The following is a 14379-nucleotide window of genomic DNA, read 5'->3' as shown; positions in this document are numbered from 1 at the left end:
GAGTGGCGTGCCGCGCTGTCGCTAAAATTCGTTTTCGGTGGGGTGGGGGGGGGGGGGGGTTAGACATCCTTCAGCTGCTCTTCTATCATGTGAAAATAATACAGGAAACAACTTTAGGGGGTTTTTACACACTAGATAACCAGCGTGACTGACACTTCTAAGAATTTCCTCCTGGCTCTGACTGCGAGCTGGGCACTGAAAACAGAAGAAAAACAAGAACCAGGGCATCCAACTTAACGAAAATTGAGCTAAAATCAAATTAAGGTTATTCAAGTAAGTATATTACGTCTATTAAGTTGTCATATCAAACAAATGTAACTAAATTGAGTTTGACAAACTTATTTCAATTACATGTAACAAATTCCTTTTCTTTTTTTTCTTTTTTTTTAAAGTTGGTGCTTTTTTTTCCAGTGTGCATTTCTGCAGGTGGCAGTAGGACCAAAGGAAGGGGTGTGTTTTCACAGATGATCATTCTCATTTTATGCTGTCAGGCTATAGGGAGAGTTTTAACAAATATGTAAAAAAAAAAACATTTTTATAAAAAGCTTTAGACAATTGTAAACAAATATCATCAATTAAAGCTATAGCAGAATTTGTTAAGGGTACAAAATTCATGGAACCTGCTAAAGCTTATTTTTCAAAATTTTAGTAGTATGCATAACAGTTGACTTTGTGCAAATTATAAAAATTGCACCTGGTGATGCTTTTTTTTTGCTTCCTTTTTTTATTTTGTTTGCAAATAAGTGAAGCTGTTTGTTTTGCAATCATTCGACACACTTTTAAACCTCTAAACTGCTCAAATATTCATCCTCATGATGTAGAGTCTAGGTTGTGGACATTTTCCTGCCATTTTAAGAGCTCATGTTGCTGCAGAGCTTCATTGGGTGCCGATGTACAGTTACACAGTCAAATATTACCAGCAATAATTTGTTTTTGTTTTTTTTTAGCCTGATGTAAGGAGAAAAAAGAAGGGAGTTGATTTATAAAAGACATATATTCACCTTGTTATCCGTTCATTTTTAAATGTCACAGTTCCAAACTGAATATTTAATTAGCAAGCTAAATATTTAGCTTTCAAATTAAATTTAGTTTGGAGCTAAAAACTTTGCTCTGACCTAAATCTTTAGTTTGAAAGTTGCTACTAAAATATTTATTGTGGAGCTAAATATTTAGCTTTCTACCAAAAATATTTAGTTTGTAAACTAAATATTCAACTTGCAAATTTAATATTTAATTTGGATCTACGACCTTGAAAAATAAATGAATAATATGGTGACCACCTAACTTAGTTGTTTTCTACCTTTTATGAAACAAAACAGAGTCCTAGTCCAACTATTTGGACTATTCTATCTTGTCCAAACTGTTGTTAATTTTTGACTTAGCAACTGTGGGAATGTCTTACTTTTAAAGCCACATTCAGCAGGTCTCACTCTGTTCCCACACATTAAGTGGAAGATGTTGGGAGAAGGTTGATGCCGAGAGTCCAGGCTCCTTATCATCTCCACCATCTCAAATTAAGCTCAGCTACGAAGACCCAGCATCAATATTAGATGTTAATAACGCGAAGAGGTAAAAGACACTCATCCCAGCATATTGTACTCAACACAGCCAATAGAGCCATGCAACATGAGAACACATGAGTCATGTCAAAGTATCAGTGATATAGATTTACATTCCCTAAATGGTCAACTTAATCACCTACACTGTTTTACTCTTTGTTCTGCTGCTGCCTGTGAGATAAAGGCCAAAAAAAAAAAAACATCTAAATGAATATACTGGAATAACATTCATTGTCACTTTTCTTTATAGATGCAATTAAAAGTAATAAACGTGCAAAAATACTAACTTACAAATGCAGCGCCTTTCATAAGGCCTTCACATCCAATTAACCTTTTCACATTTAGTTATGTTACAACCTCAGCATCTTTTTTTATTTTCTATTGTAGATAGAGTACAAGATATACTATAAAAAAATATCTAATTTATGGTAAAATACCGGCAGCTGTGGTTGCCAGAATTTTACCAAATAAACACACTAAAATCCATATTTCTACGGTAAAATTCAGTGCAACCACAGCTGCAGGTATTTTACTGTAAATTAGAGACTTTTTTTTCTACAGTGTAATTTCCAACATTTCAACACAAATATGACAGGTGTGGCGCAGACCTCTCCACCAAAAGCCCCAGTTATCATTCACTGCAATTATATCCACCAGTCTTCTGGAGTATGATTCTACCACCTTTCATGTTTTAGTCTTGATCTAAAACATGAAAACTTTCTTCATTCTTTTTTTTTTAATAGCTAAGCCTCAGTCATATTGGATGACAAGAATCTTTAAACAGTTTTCAAATCTTTCACATTCCAGTCTTGCATCGGATTCTGAGTTGGATTTTTGTCCTTTGACTAGATCACTCTAACCCATAAATGTATAAACCATAAACTTTGATGTAAACCACTCCCTGTATGTTCAGAGTCACTGACCTGCTGGAAGGTTCTGTCCCAGTCTCAGGTCTTTTCCAGCCAGTAACAGGTTTTACTTCCGGATCGCTCTGTATTTACCTCCATCCATCTCCAGTGTCTTTGTTTCTGCAGAAGAAAAGCACATTAACAGCTTGGGGTTACCGCCACCACCGTGTTTCATTGTGGGGATGGAGTGTTCAGTGATAGTTGTCCAGCAGATATTAGAGATATTGGAGATATCTTGATCTCATCTGACCAGAACACCTTCGTCTTCTGTTTTCATTGTCTGATTGTCCTTTAAACTTCTCGACAGACCTATCCTTGACGTGAAAGGGTCGTGTTCACTTGTTTTCAAAATCACTGAAGTTTTTTCATGAACCTGTTAAGCCTTCACAAAACAGCTGGATATATGTTGAGATCCAATGGTAATTAACAGATGGTTGCATGTTTTTCTTTTAGGTCTATAAATATAAATGCATGCCCTGGTTTAAGGTTTAAAGAAAAAACTTAAATCAATCAATCAACAACAGCTTGTTCAAATGCATCATTTTGATTCTGGCTTAACATTTACAGAACTTTCCTGAGCTCCGCTCCGCCTCCGTCCGTGTTTTCAGTTCCCAGAATGCGGCTGCAAAGTTCTCCGACTGCTTTCTCCAGAGGCGGATCAAGGTCAGGCCAGGAGCTTCGGAAAGCAGTGGGATGTGTGTGTGTGTGTGTGTGTGTGAGTATGTGTGTTGGGGTAGACGGTGAGAGAGGGATGCCTTAGGACCCTGACGGCTCCGGTTGCCTGAGCCATGACCGCCGGGGTGGAGGCCTAGCCGCAGATCGATTGTCGCGGAGCTGGGTCCCTGCAGTGGAGGGGCGATTGGATGCAGCTCGCTGGGACTGAATGACATAAGCCCAGACGTCTAAGTGTCCCATTAGCAAGACAACCATCCATGTCCTAGTACCCCCCCCTCTCCACCCACATTCTCCTCCACTACCACCCATCGCTGAAACGGGCATCATATGGAAACAGCTCAGGTGTTGCTCTGAATTGCTCGATGATGACTGCAACTCAAAGGGCAGCAACTGACACTGAGACTGTAGCATGTGGGTGTTCTCATCCACACACACCCACCCCCTGCATGTTACCACAACAATTCTATCTTTATGGCTCGGACACCATAGTGTGTATTCATATTTGCGTGTCTGCATACGTTTACGGGCCAAACAAAGCCGAGGACACCGGGGCCACGTGTGCGGCTCCCTCCACGTTTAGACGCCGCGCTACGGCCGGATTGTTGCGGACAGTGTCTAAACACATAAGAAATGATGACAAAACAACGAGGCCACACACAGAGGTTCTGCTGCGACACGCCGGCTGCCCCGCTGGGTGCAAACACAGACATCAGGCCGAACTCAGACCAGACAGACTGCAGGGAAGGAACGGCCTCCATTTTCTGACTTTTCTGATGTTTGCAGTTAAGCGTGTTTCCAACCTCGTGGCTGAAACGTCCTGCCCATGCAACTCACCAAACTTTTTTGAGTTTAAAGTTGTCGAAAACCAGAGAAGAGTGTGATCAATGGCAACAATAAAACTCACTTTTAATGGAAATTCAAGCGCTTGAGGTCAAGTTCCCAGTGTAGATCTGATCTAAGAAGACCAAAAGGTACCTCAAACTTGTTAATGTGCTGTTAAACTATGACAAAAACCAGAATGGAAAAGTTCATGGAAGTTTTGGGGAAATATAATATATGATTGAAAAGACTTTAGGGTAAACTTGAAGCAATAAATATTGGCTTTAAAGATGCTTCCCACTTGTTGGGTTCTGCCAGACCAACAATATTGAAATGTTTCCTAAATGCTTTCATCACAGAGTGTGGTTGACCCGTCCGATGAATTGCCTTTATTAGTCAGGTTTGTCAACACAACTCAAGAAGTACTTCCTTTCTTTCTTCAAAATAAAAGTCTTAGTAAATTATCTGATGAGAAGACAGTAATTCATTCAACCGTACAATGGGCTGATGGATTAAAGCGCATCTGAAATTTTACTTCAGTAGATTTTTACAGTTTAGCTTAGCTGAAAAGTGCCTTGCTATGAACCACTTTAAATATAATATGTAACATAATCTATCTATCTATCTATCTATCTATCTATCTATCTATCTATCTATCTATCTATCTATCTATCTATCTATCTATCTATCTATCTATCTATCTATCAATCAATCAATCATAATATTTAAATTTCCCAGGAAAGTTGGTTGTAAAAGCATCCTTACTTCCTTATTCTTTATAAATAATATTTTTTGCAACGCAATTTAAGTTTTTTTGCATTCTTGGACAATTCTGGAGAACCTCAGTTAAACCATTAACAGCCTGACACCAGAAACAGATCACAATGTTTGCACTTTAAATAACACAAAGAATAAATGGAATATGCTACAATAAGCCAGTCACAGCTGCTGACTGACAGACTGTGCTGTTAGAAAAAAGAAAACACATTTCAAGTGAAAATGTTTCCACCTGAAATAAGTTTCCACCACGGGAAGCATCATCATAAACAAATAATGACAAACTGAGTCATTATCCGTGGAATAAAGAGACAAACTTACTTTCTGAGAAAGCTGTGGCTGGTGGTTCTGAGAAAGCTGTGGCTGGTGGTTCTATATGTTTTTGTTGTAATAATAGTTTTTTGGGGTGGACCTGCTCGGTGGGGCCTGGAACCTGTTGATAGCTGCTCGCCATTCTAGTTTTCCGTTGCACTTTTTTATGATGCTACATAAAAATCGATACGTTTTCATGATTCTGACCAGGATTCTACAACAAACTAAGCAGTCACTTAGTTTGGCACTTCTTTTCAACGTGTTCTCTGCATAAAGTCGACATTGGTATGTTTGCTTTTTCAACGTCGTCCGTGATGCAGGAGTGCTGATGAAACCCTGTTGAACATATTTCTCTCCTTCCACCTTCTATCACAGATTTGGTCAGAATGTCACCGACTTCACAAGTTGGACATAGAGGAAGACTTTTATTCAGGCTATCCCCTGTTAAGACTGCTGTCTAGTTTACTGATTTTTTTGTTTAGTTTTTGGGGTTTGTGTAAATTAGAAATAAGTGTTGTTGATAGAATTATGGACCGGAGGAGAGGAGGATGTTTAGTTTTCACAGACTGTGCTGTAAATCAAAGTTTGAGAGCAGCGGCTAATATACCTATTTGGGTCATTTAAAGGGATACCTTCCTATTAGGGGAAAACAAAAAAGTTATAGTTAAAATAATGAACTCATGAAGCTAAAGGTTAACAGCATGAAAATGCTTTCTTGGAAAGTTTTGTATGTGGCCAGCAGAGACAGCCAAAAACGAAGCTGTTCAATCCCTCGTGCACTTTACTGTACGCTTATTGTACTAAATGTCCTAAGTCTTTTACATCAATGTCACTATAAACGGTCCCAAGCAGTCAAAATGAAAGAAAACCACATGGCTGGACTGAAATGTGGAATGTTTGCGAGAGGAAAATGAAAATAAATAAGAGTCTGAATCTGAATTATGTAAATAATAAATATGCCACAGAGCATGAACTCTAAACCTTCAAGCAACTACAAACACCAAAATAGCCCCGCAGAGCTCTGATCTTGAGAGCAGATGTTCAGGAAGTTATTCTTTTAATCGCTGGAGGTTCAGAGATGACTATAGAGACAAATATTGTGTTACAACACAGTGAGCCTAACAATATGCGCATACAGTGTGAAAGAAAGAACAAATTCTGGTCCAGCTAGAGTAAAAAAAAAAATAAAAATGCATCCCTCAGTTGGTGGGAACCATTGACTTTAGACAAACAGAAATGGACACGGCAAATCATAGTCACACCTACGTGGTAACTTTGGATGGTTTGTTCTGAACCTAAAAATTCCCCATCTCTGATTTATATACCTGTTTTAGTGAAATACACAGGAATATGTTTGTGATCTTTTAACAATAGACACGTGTTTCCTTCAGACACTGCATTTTCTCGGCTTTAAGCTAAGCCACCTCATTTTAGAGGAGTTCAGGAAGAATCTAAAATGTTTACATTAGTTAAGGAAAAAGAAAGAAAGAAAAAGAAAACACGTGATTTTCAGTGATAAGCAAGAACAACATAGTTCTGCTCAAATATTAAAGATTCAACACATTTGTTAACAAATCATTAGCTGTTTTTCTCCATGGAGACCAGTACTCTGATTTTGTTTCACTGTTAGATTACTCCAAGTATGACAGTAACTACCCAAACCCTCCACACTGAACCCCATTTACTAAAAATCCAGGTTATCCCTTAAAACAAAAACACATGTTGCACTATATGTAGCTGAAAGTCATAATAACCAGCTACTTTCAAGATAAAAATTTTACTCAGAGAAACACCATTCAATTTCAAGAAGTGCTCACTGATTGTAGAAACAGCAATTTATTCATATTTTAACAGTTTGTTAAAGGGTTTTATCAGTGCACTCTGCCACAACTGGCCCCTTAAAGACAGCCTTGATCTTGATATGGCCCAAATTGCAAATTATTTGGACACCCTGCTTTAGCAGACTTTCTAAGACTATGTACAAACCAATAATATTGATTATATTCTGCATTTTGTAGTTACAAACACATTTTGGATGGCTAAGTATGAAATTACGTGGCATATTTCTGCCTATTTATACCAAATCTACAAGACTCTGCATTGTGATCTCGGTAAATATCTGATGAAAGTATCTTGAGATTTTTTTTTCCTTAAAAATCCTTAAAATACATCAATATTATAAAAGGAGGCCAAACTGTAAGCATGTATATATTGTCATGCATAATGTCAAACAGAGAAATAAAAGTCATAATTTCACTTTAATGAGTAAAACTACAGTTCTTCTTCTAATCCCAAGCTTCATAAAGTGAGAACTCTCACTTTATTAACAAAATGTATGATTTATTTTAGGGTCCCGTAAACAATGCTACGGAATTAGATGTGAGAACAACAAACCAATCCCCACTGGAGCTTTGTTTTTATTCTAATATAATGTGAAAACATCTCAACAAGATAATGTATCTTCTTGGTAAATTTCTTTAAAAAAAAAAATCTACAGAAAACAATTTCCAAAAACAAAAATTCGGATTAATGTTGCGTTCCTCGACATGAAGGACATAGGGGAAAAAAAAAAAAAAAAAAAAAGACAGCAATAAGATAAGAGACAAAGAGATCCCGTGGCCTTGATCGTCTTCCCACAGCGCCGGCCTAATGCATTCTCCCTCTCACTCACTGTAATTGCAATGCAATGATGTCAGCATGACAGGTGAGACTGAACGCGAGACAGCGTTGAATAAGCAGCCGCCGAAGTATCAAGAGCACAAAAACGTATCTGAGACACTCTATGGGGTGTCAATTTAATCATGCTTAAACCAAGTATCACCTTCCTCCCATGATTCCGCCATTGACAAAGAATCCTGCATACAGCGTTGCACCGGGCGGCTCTCCGGACTCCGGCTCGATAAGGTTTCTGTGAGTGACACACATAAACGGGCAACACTTCCCCGGCAACAGCGGACAGGCGGTACGCGTCCGATCTTTGAGCGTGCCCAAAAGATGGCATCAAATATATTGAAATCATGTGGGGGGGTCAGGCAGGGGGGATCTGTAAATGCGACATAACCAGCCGGGAAAACATTTCATTTCCTGCTAGACGTTTTCTAAGTAATCTTGCCAATGCTTTGTGCTCTGACTACAGCACCGGTAAAGTCAAACTGAGTGACAGATCTGCTCCCCCTACCCCTTCTCTTCCCTTCAATACCCATCATGGGCCCCCAACCCCCACAGTCCTGCAAGCAGACAAGAAATAATTCATACGGCTTCCCGCACAGGAGTGGGTGTCCTGTATCGGCCTGTCCGCTCCACTGCCTGTCTGTTATCACCTGCAATTGAAGTAATCCACGAGACTATTATATTGCGGCTTATTGTACAGGAGAATATAGCGACTCCCTCACCTCCACCCCTCAGAGCTGAATCATACCTGAGGAAAGTTGACACCTGTCTGACTCACACACTCTCAGCACGCAGTGGAAATGGGGCTTTTGTGTGTGTATTTCTCAGCCGTACGCAGCACTGTGTACGCGTCACCAAACAGCACGTCAGAGCAGTTTGAAATCCGTCAAAACATTTCAGGAAGATTTACGCTTGAAAAAGTCACCAAAATACTTTTTTTTTTTATTACACACTGATGTTTATGACCTAAATTTGTAATTTTATTTTGAAATTGTCGAGTTTACACAATTACAACAAAGTTAGACTCGGGTAAAAATCTGTGTTACGTTGCATCTATGGAAAGCCTTAAAAGTGTGTGAAAGAAAAAAGTTGAGTTCAAGGCAGCAGAGGATTCATCTGAAAGTTGTAAAAGCGACAGCATTACCTTTGGAATCAATACAAAACACAATGGCTATGCAAAACAAAAATTGTGATATTAAAGTATCAAAGACCTAGCAAACCAGCACCTCATGAAGAAATTGAAAAGCACTCGTTCTGCCTGTAAGTCACAACAAAATACCAACTCTAACAAAAACCATAATTCCAAGTTGTAATATTCTGATAGTATCCACATAAATGTTGCAATTTCTGCTCCAGTTTTGACCAAGACCAGGATAGCCCGCCTAATATTAGCAAACCCTGTAGCGGTTGTGCATGCCTCACTTTTCTCCATATAATCATACCGTGTTTTGCTCGTTAGAATATTGTTGTTTATTCCAGCAGCACTCAAAGTGTCTGAGGTGAACTTAATCTTGGTGGTTTTTAAACGTGCGAGAGGTTTATCTGGAGAGAGCATTATTTTCTACAATCTGTGAACACCAACAGATGCTCTGACTTACTTACAAAAGAAACAAAACGTCAATGCTGCTGAAAAGAAAAAAAAAATTACCTGCTAAACTTTATGCTCACAAACAACTGCTCCAGTTTCCTCAGTGGTCCTTGTTTATTCCCTATAATTACCAACCAGAGCACTTTTCGGGAGCGCACGCACATTTCCTGCATGGAAAATCATTGTGGAAAGAGGTTTTGAAAAAAAAAAAAACAACAAATCAAATTCTAACTTAAAATATTTAAGTGAGACTTAGTTAGACATGTGGAAGCCATCTTCCTTTGTTGTTGGCCTCCGTTCACAAGACGGTAATACCCTAAAACGCTTTAAATTGCTCTAACTAAAGGCAGTTTGAGCTATTTTTTGATTCGACCCGGTAATATTTATTTGACCAATTGACAACGCTCACAGACTTTGCGAGCAGCATACCTCACCTAGCTAATCCTGAGAGAGTAGCACACTGCACGTTCTAAAAACATTCACTTCAACACACATGCACTATGCAGGAGCATCATCAGCAACACATATAGATGCCTTACAGAAAAATGTGCTTTCTTAAGACCAAATTAAGAAAACTATTTTTAGAAAAGCCACCACATGTGGAAAGATAAACAGTGTGACATCATTGACAAAATTAGCCCGTTTAAAACTGCTTGTTAGCGTGAGCATTGCATGTTTATGGCGTCCTGCTCTGCAGATAGTTATTTCTCCTCTTAGACAAACCAAACCAGATTGACAAAAGTAAAAGTCATGTAACATCAGTGCCCTGAAATATAACAGAGTCTCTCTTTATTGAGACGATCAATCTAAGCAGTATTATTATTGTTTTGTTTATAGCTTCAAATTCACTGATTAATCAGGAAATGGGTAAATTAAAAGGCTTTGGTCACTGTTTCCCTTTGTCTAACTTGAAAAGGCGGCTACTTTGTAACATGGTATTCTCACATTAATCTCACTGGACTTCACCTGCCGGATAGGGCAACCTGATCCTGCTGCAGCAAAGGTTTTACATTCCTAAGTTTACCTCGAAGAAGTGATAACGCACTGTCCACTCACTTTTCATATCTTTAATTCTGTTGTTTTTTTCTTGTTTTTAGCTACATTTATATTTTATCACAAAACATTTCAGTTTGAAGTAGCTGTAAAGTAAAAGAATTCAGTTTTTTTTCTTCTTTTTTTTTCTGAGTACATCACCGTGCTGTGCTTCGGTTTCAAATAATTACAGTGCACAGTTGGCTTGGCTCAAACTATTTTCATTGTATGTTCAGCTTCAAGAAAGCAAAGAGCTTAAATGTGTCTCCAACGAGACAAAAGCAAAAAAAAAAAAAAAAAAAAAAAAAAAAAGTCAACAACCTGACACTCGCGGCAATAAAACAGCATTTGAGGGGCTTAATAATTCAACACACTAAGATGCAAACTCACACAAATACCCATGCTCCCACAGCTTCTCGGGTTGCCATGGGGGCCAGAGAATGCATTGTACGGGGAATTGTCAACATTCCCATGATGAGCCTGCAGGCCCTGTGGTCCGGGGAGGTGTCGAGATGAGGCGGGGGGCTGGGGAGGTGAGCGAAATTGATTGTAAACGCTGAATTATTCAACCGAGCCCTCCGCCATTTGAGTGAGTTTCTTCGGTTACGTTCAGAAGAGCTTTCATAGCAAAACAGGAGAAGATTATCTTGCACAGCTGGCCCTCGCCGAGGCCCCCGAACGCCTCTCATTAACGATACAAAGCATCTACAGCCCGGACACACAGATACCGACACACTGACACAAATTTACAAACGCGTGCGCGCGTCGCACTGCCAGGAGAAAATGGTGACACAGACAGACACACGTGCCCAAAGTGCTCCTGACACCGATATGTCGTTGCTGAACGCGCGCGTTGGCCGCGCTCCAAAGCACTCAGACCCCACCGCTCAGGATTACCAGACCTGGACAAACTAAACGATCCTGAATATACTAAATATCACCATTACAAAAAAAAAGAGACAAATCTAAACACTAATCCCTTATTATATTTGACATGCTATTTTAATATGTTCCTCTAATTCTCGTGTGACTGAGAAATGTTTCGCTCACTTGAGCGCCAAAATGATACTCTAAAACCAAAAACAAAATAAAAAAGGGTCTTGGCTAAATAAGCAGCTGGTATACGCTGGGACTTCTTCTTCTGTGGTTGCTTTTTTGCACAATTTTTGGAGTCGTCACTGGGATGGGGGATGGGGGATTTGAATATATATATATATATATATATATATATATATATATATATATATATATATATATATATATATATATTTGCTTACTATATCTTCTTATTCATGCGACAAAATTTTTCCCCCTATCCTTCAGACTTACAAAAAAGACTTTAATTACCCTTTATTGAATATTTTGTCACATTTCACCATATTGCAAAACACAATTTTCTAAACATACTACGTAAAATTACTTATAATGAAAGCAAAAAATGTAACTAAAATGTATTTCTTTTTTTAGATTTTAAAACAAGATGAATCCTTTGTTACACACTCAAAAATATGTATAACGAGGTGATTTTTTTCTGTAAATAATTCATATCATTATTAGTCTATTGTAGACATTAAAAACAGAATTTGCATAGGAACATAAAGACAAGCTCCTAAAATGTCTTTCTGTTGTATTTCTTATTTCTGTTTTGGCTTTGTAAGAGCCACAGTGGAGGGGCCACAGAGCCACATGTGGCTCTGGAGCCACCAGTTGGAGACCCCTGTTCAAAGGGAGCCTTTGTGCCAGTGACTTACAGAAGCTGCTCTGTGTTTAGCTGACTCCATTTTTCCACTAAACCTGACCAGCTTCGCTGACCCTGCTGCAGAAATACATCGGTGTTTCTTTCAACAATGACTTTCTTCTCGCCACACTGTCGTGTGTCCTGTCAACGCCGCCACCTGAGCTGTGGATCTCTGCGTCTCCTCCAGAGATACCATGGGATTCTTGCTGATTGATTGTGTTTGTGTTCACAATTGTGTTGGGAAGACTATTTTCTAACTCCGACCTGTCAGCTTCTTTTTTGTTTCTTGTTTTGGGGTCTTCATTATGCCGTTCCAATACTCTCTAATTAATCTTTGATACCTTCACAGAACCGCTGTACTTTGTAATTTTTTACTGCTTTATGGCCAGGACTCATTTGACAAAGATATTTTTTTATCTCAATTGAAATTTCCTGGTTATAATAAAGGATAAATTCAAAATAAATAAAACTTTGAACTTCCTTGTTGCTGAAATGTGCTATACAAATAAACCCGATTGACTGAAGCTTGAATTTTGTTTCAAAGTAAAACGGCCAAATAAAGAAATGCGTGACGCACTTTTCAGATTTTTGTGTAAAACATTTTACAAATGACTTTTTTATCCCACACAAAAATCCCAACAGTATGCTACATAAAAATGTGCGACTTTGTCATGACAATTAGGTGAATTAAAACAGTCAGTTTAGCTTAGCAGGTCTGTTTCATCCAGCGAGAACTAGAGAGGATAAACAATAGATATAAAGAGTTCCGCACTGTTTTATTAAGCGTCAATACGATTTAGTCTGACTCCAGTTACAGAAAATCCCAGTGACCTCACAGCTCTTGGACGTGGGCAGGACATTCAGTATGGCCGTAATGTATTCAGCTTGAAACAAAATGAGCGGGACGCGGGGATGCCAGAGATATGACTGCAGCGCCGCAGGAAACCCTAGCTCCGCGTTGCGGGCCCTTTGGCCCCAGCTATCATTTAATGGCTCGCTGAAATTTTAATTCTCTGATCACATTAAGTGCTTTTGGAAGACAACAAACTCTGCGACACACATCTTGGTGGTGTCGAAGAGGGACACGGAGGAACAGTGCTGGTGTCTCCTGAGGGCTCTGGTTGCCCCTTTCAAAGGATGATGTGTGGGTTTGTGTGTGTGACAGCTTTTTTTTTTTTTTTTTTCTTTCGCCACTGAGGTTTTCAACGAGGACGTCCAGCTGGCGAAATTATTTCACATAAAATTTAAAACGTTTGGCTAAAGCACTCAATGTATTTCTCAAAGATTCTTTATAATGATGGGTTTTCTTTGAAAATAGTTTAAGTAAAAATAATTGTTTAAATCTAGACTTTTAATTAGAGTTGTGGCTAACAAAGGTGGATTTTTTTTATTTTTTTCTGTATACCGGGGTATAATAAATGTTTTTCCTGTTGTACCATTGACATATTTTTGACATTTGGAATATTTAAATAGCAAACCACACCAAAATATAAAAAATATTCCAGTTCTTTTTGTTGTTACTGCATTTCATTTCCTCTGTACAAGAAATAAAATACATTTTAAACAGCTACAGGTGGTGGGAAGAAGAACTACTCACTGATTTCACAGATTTCTTCTGTTTTACCTCATTTGCCACTCTTTAATGTTTCGGATCATCAAATTCATTTTCATATTAGACAAAGATAAGCTAAGAAAAAAAGCAAACCAAAAAACACTTATTATCTGAACTATTTGGGCCCCATTTCATTGTATATACTTTATTTCAAATGTGAGTTTAATTTTATCTAGCCACAACTAGATTTGATTACTGTTCATATCTCTAGTATAAAGTAATCACTAACATAGAACTTGTATGGCATTACAAAAACAGAAAAAAAGAAAAGGCTAAAGAAATCTTCTAAAGCCATCTGACAATAAAAGACATTATTTTTAGGAAGGTAGAAAAATAACAGGATTTCTGAAACGACAGTCAAACATGATGATGTCATCAGTTCATGACCTTAAGCTCAGCAGAATCACAATACAAAGCCCAACAGCAAGTCCTGATCTGAATGAATTAAAAAGCATTAAGATTTAGAGTGTCCTACTCAAAGTCTCAACTTAAATGCAATTGAAATCCAGTTGTCTAACCTTAAATATGTGACGTGCAAATCGGTTCTGGAAAAAAAAAAAAACCCAAATGGGACGTTCCTCCACATTGATAAAGGAAAAAACAACAACTCCTTATCAGTGAAAGCGCTTCTTAAATCCCAGATTTCTAATTCTGAGCAATTTTTTAAACATTATTTCCCCTCAGCTCTC

At 38.3% G+C, this 14379-nt stretch overlaps 1 long non-coding RNA gene across 1 annotated transcript in view; it reads right to left on the bottom strand.

Annotated features, from left to right (window-relative positions):
* The window catches only part of LOC106936952 (uncharacterized), a 44750-nt gene extending 42166 nt beyond the window's left edge, over positions 1-2584 (bottom strand). Inside the window, exon 1 of the long non-coding RNA XR_001422272.1 lies at positions 2483-2584. This is a non-coding gene — a long non-coding RNA (uncharacterized LOC106936952). The remainder of the gene's footprint in view (positions 1-2482) is intronic.
* Positions 2585-14379: the final 11795 nt, after the last annotated feature.

The sequence above is a fragment of the Poecilia latipinna genome, unplaced genomic scaffold (assembly GCF_001443285.1).
Source record: "Poecilia latipinna isolate Pla-1442-1.1 unplaced genomic scaffold, P_latipinna-1.0 Scaffold2248, whole genome shotgun sequence".
In the NCBI taxonomy this organism is placed as follows: domain Eukaryota; kingdom Metazoa; phylum Chordata; class Actinopteri; order Cyprinodontiformes; family Poeciliidae; genus Poecilia; species Poecilia latipinna.
Note: the sequence above shows the minus strand (reverse complement) of the source record. Positions and strands in the feature narration are given on the sequence as shown.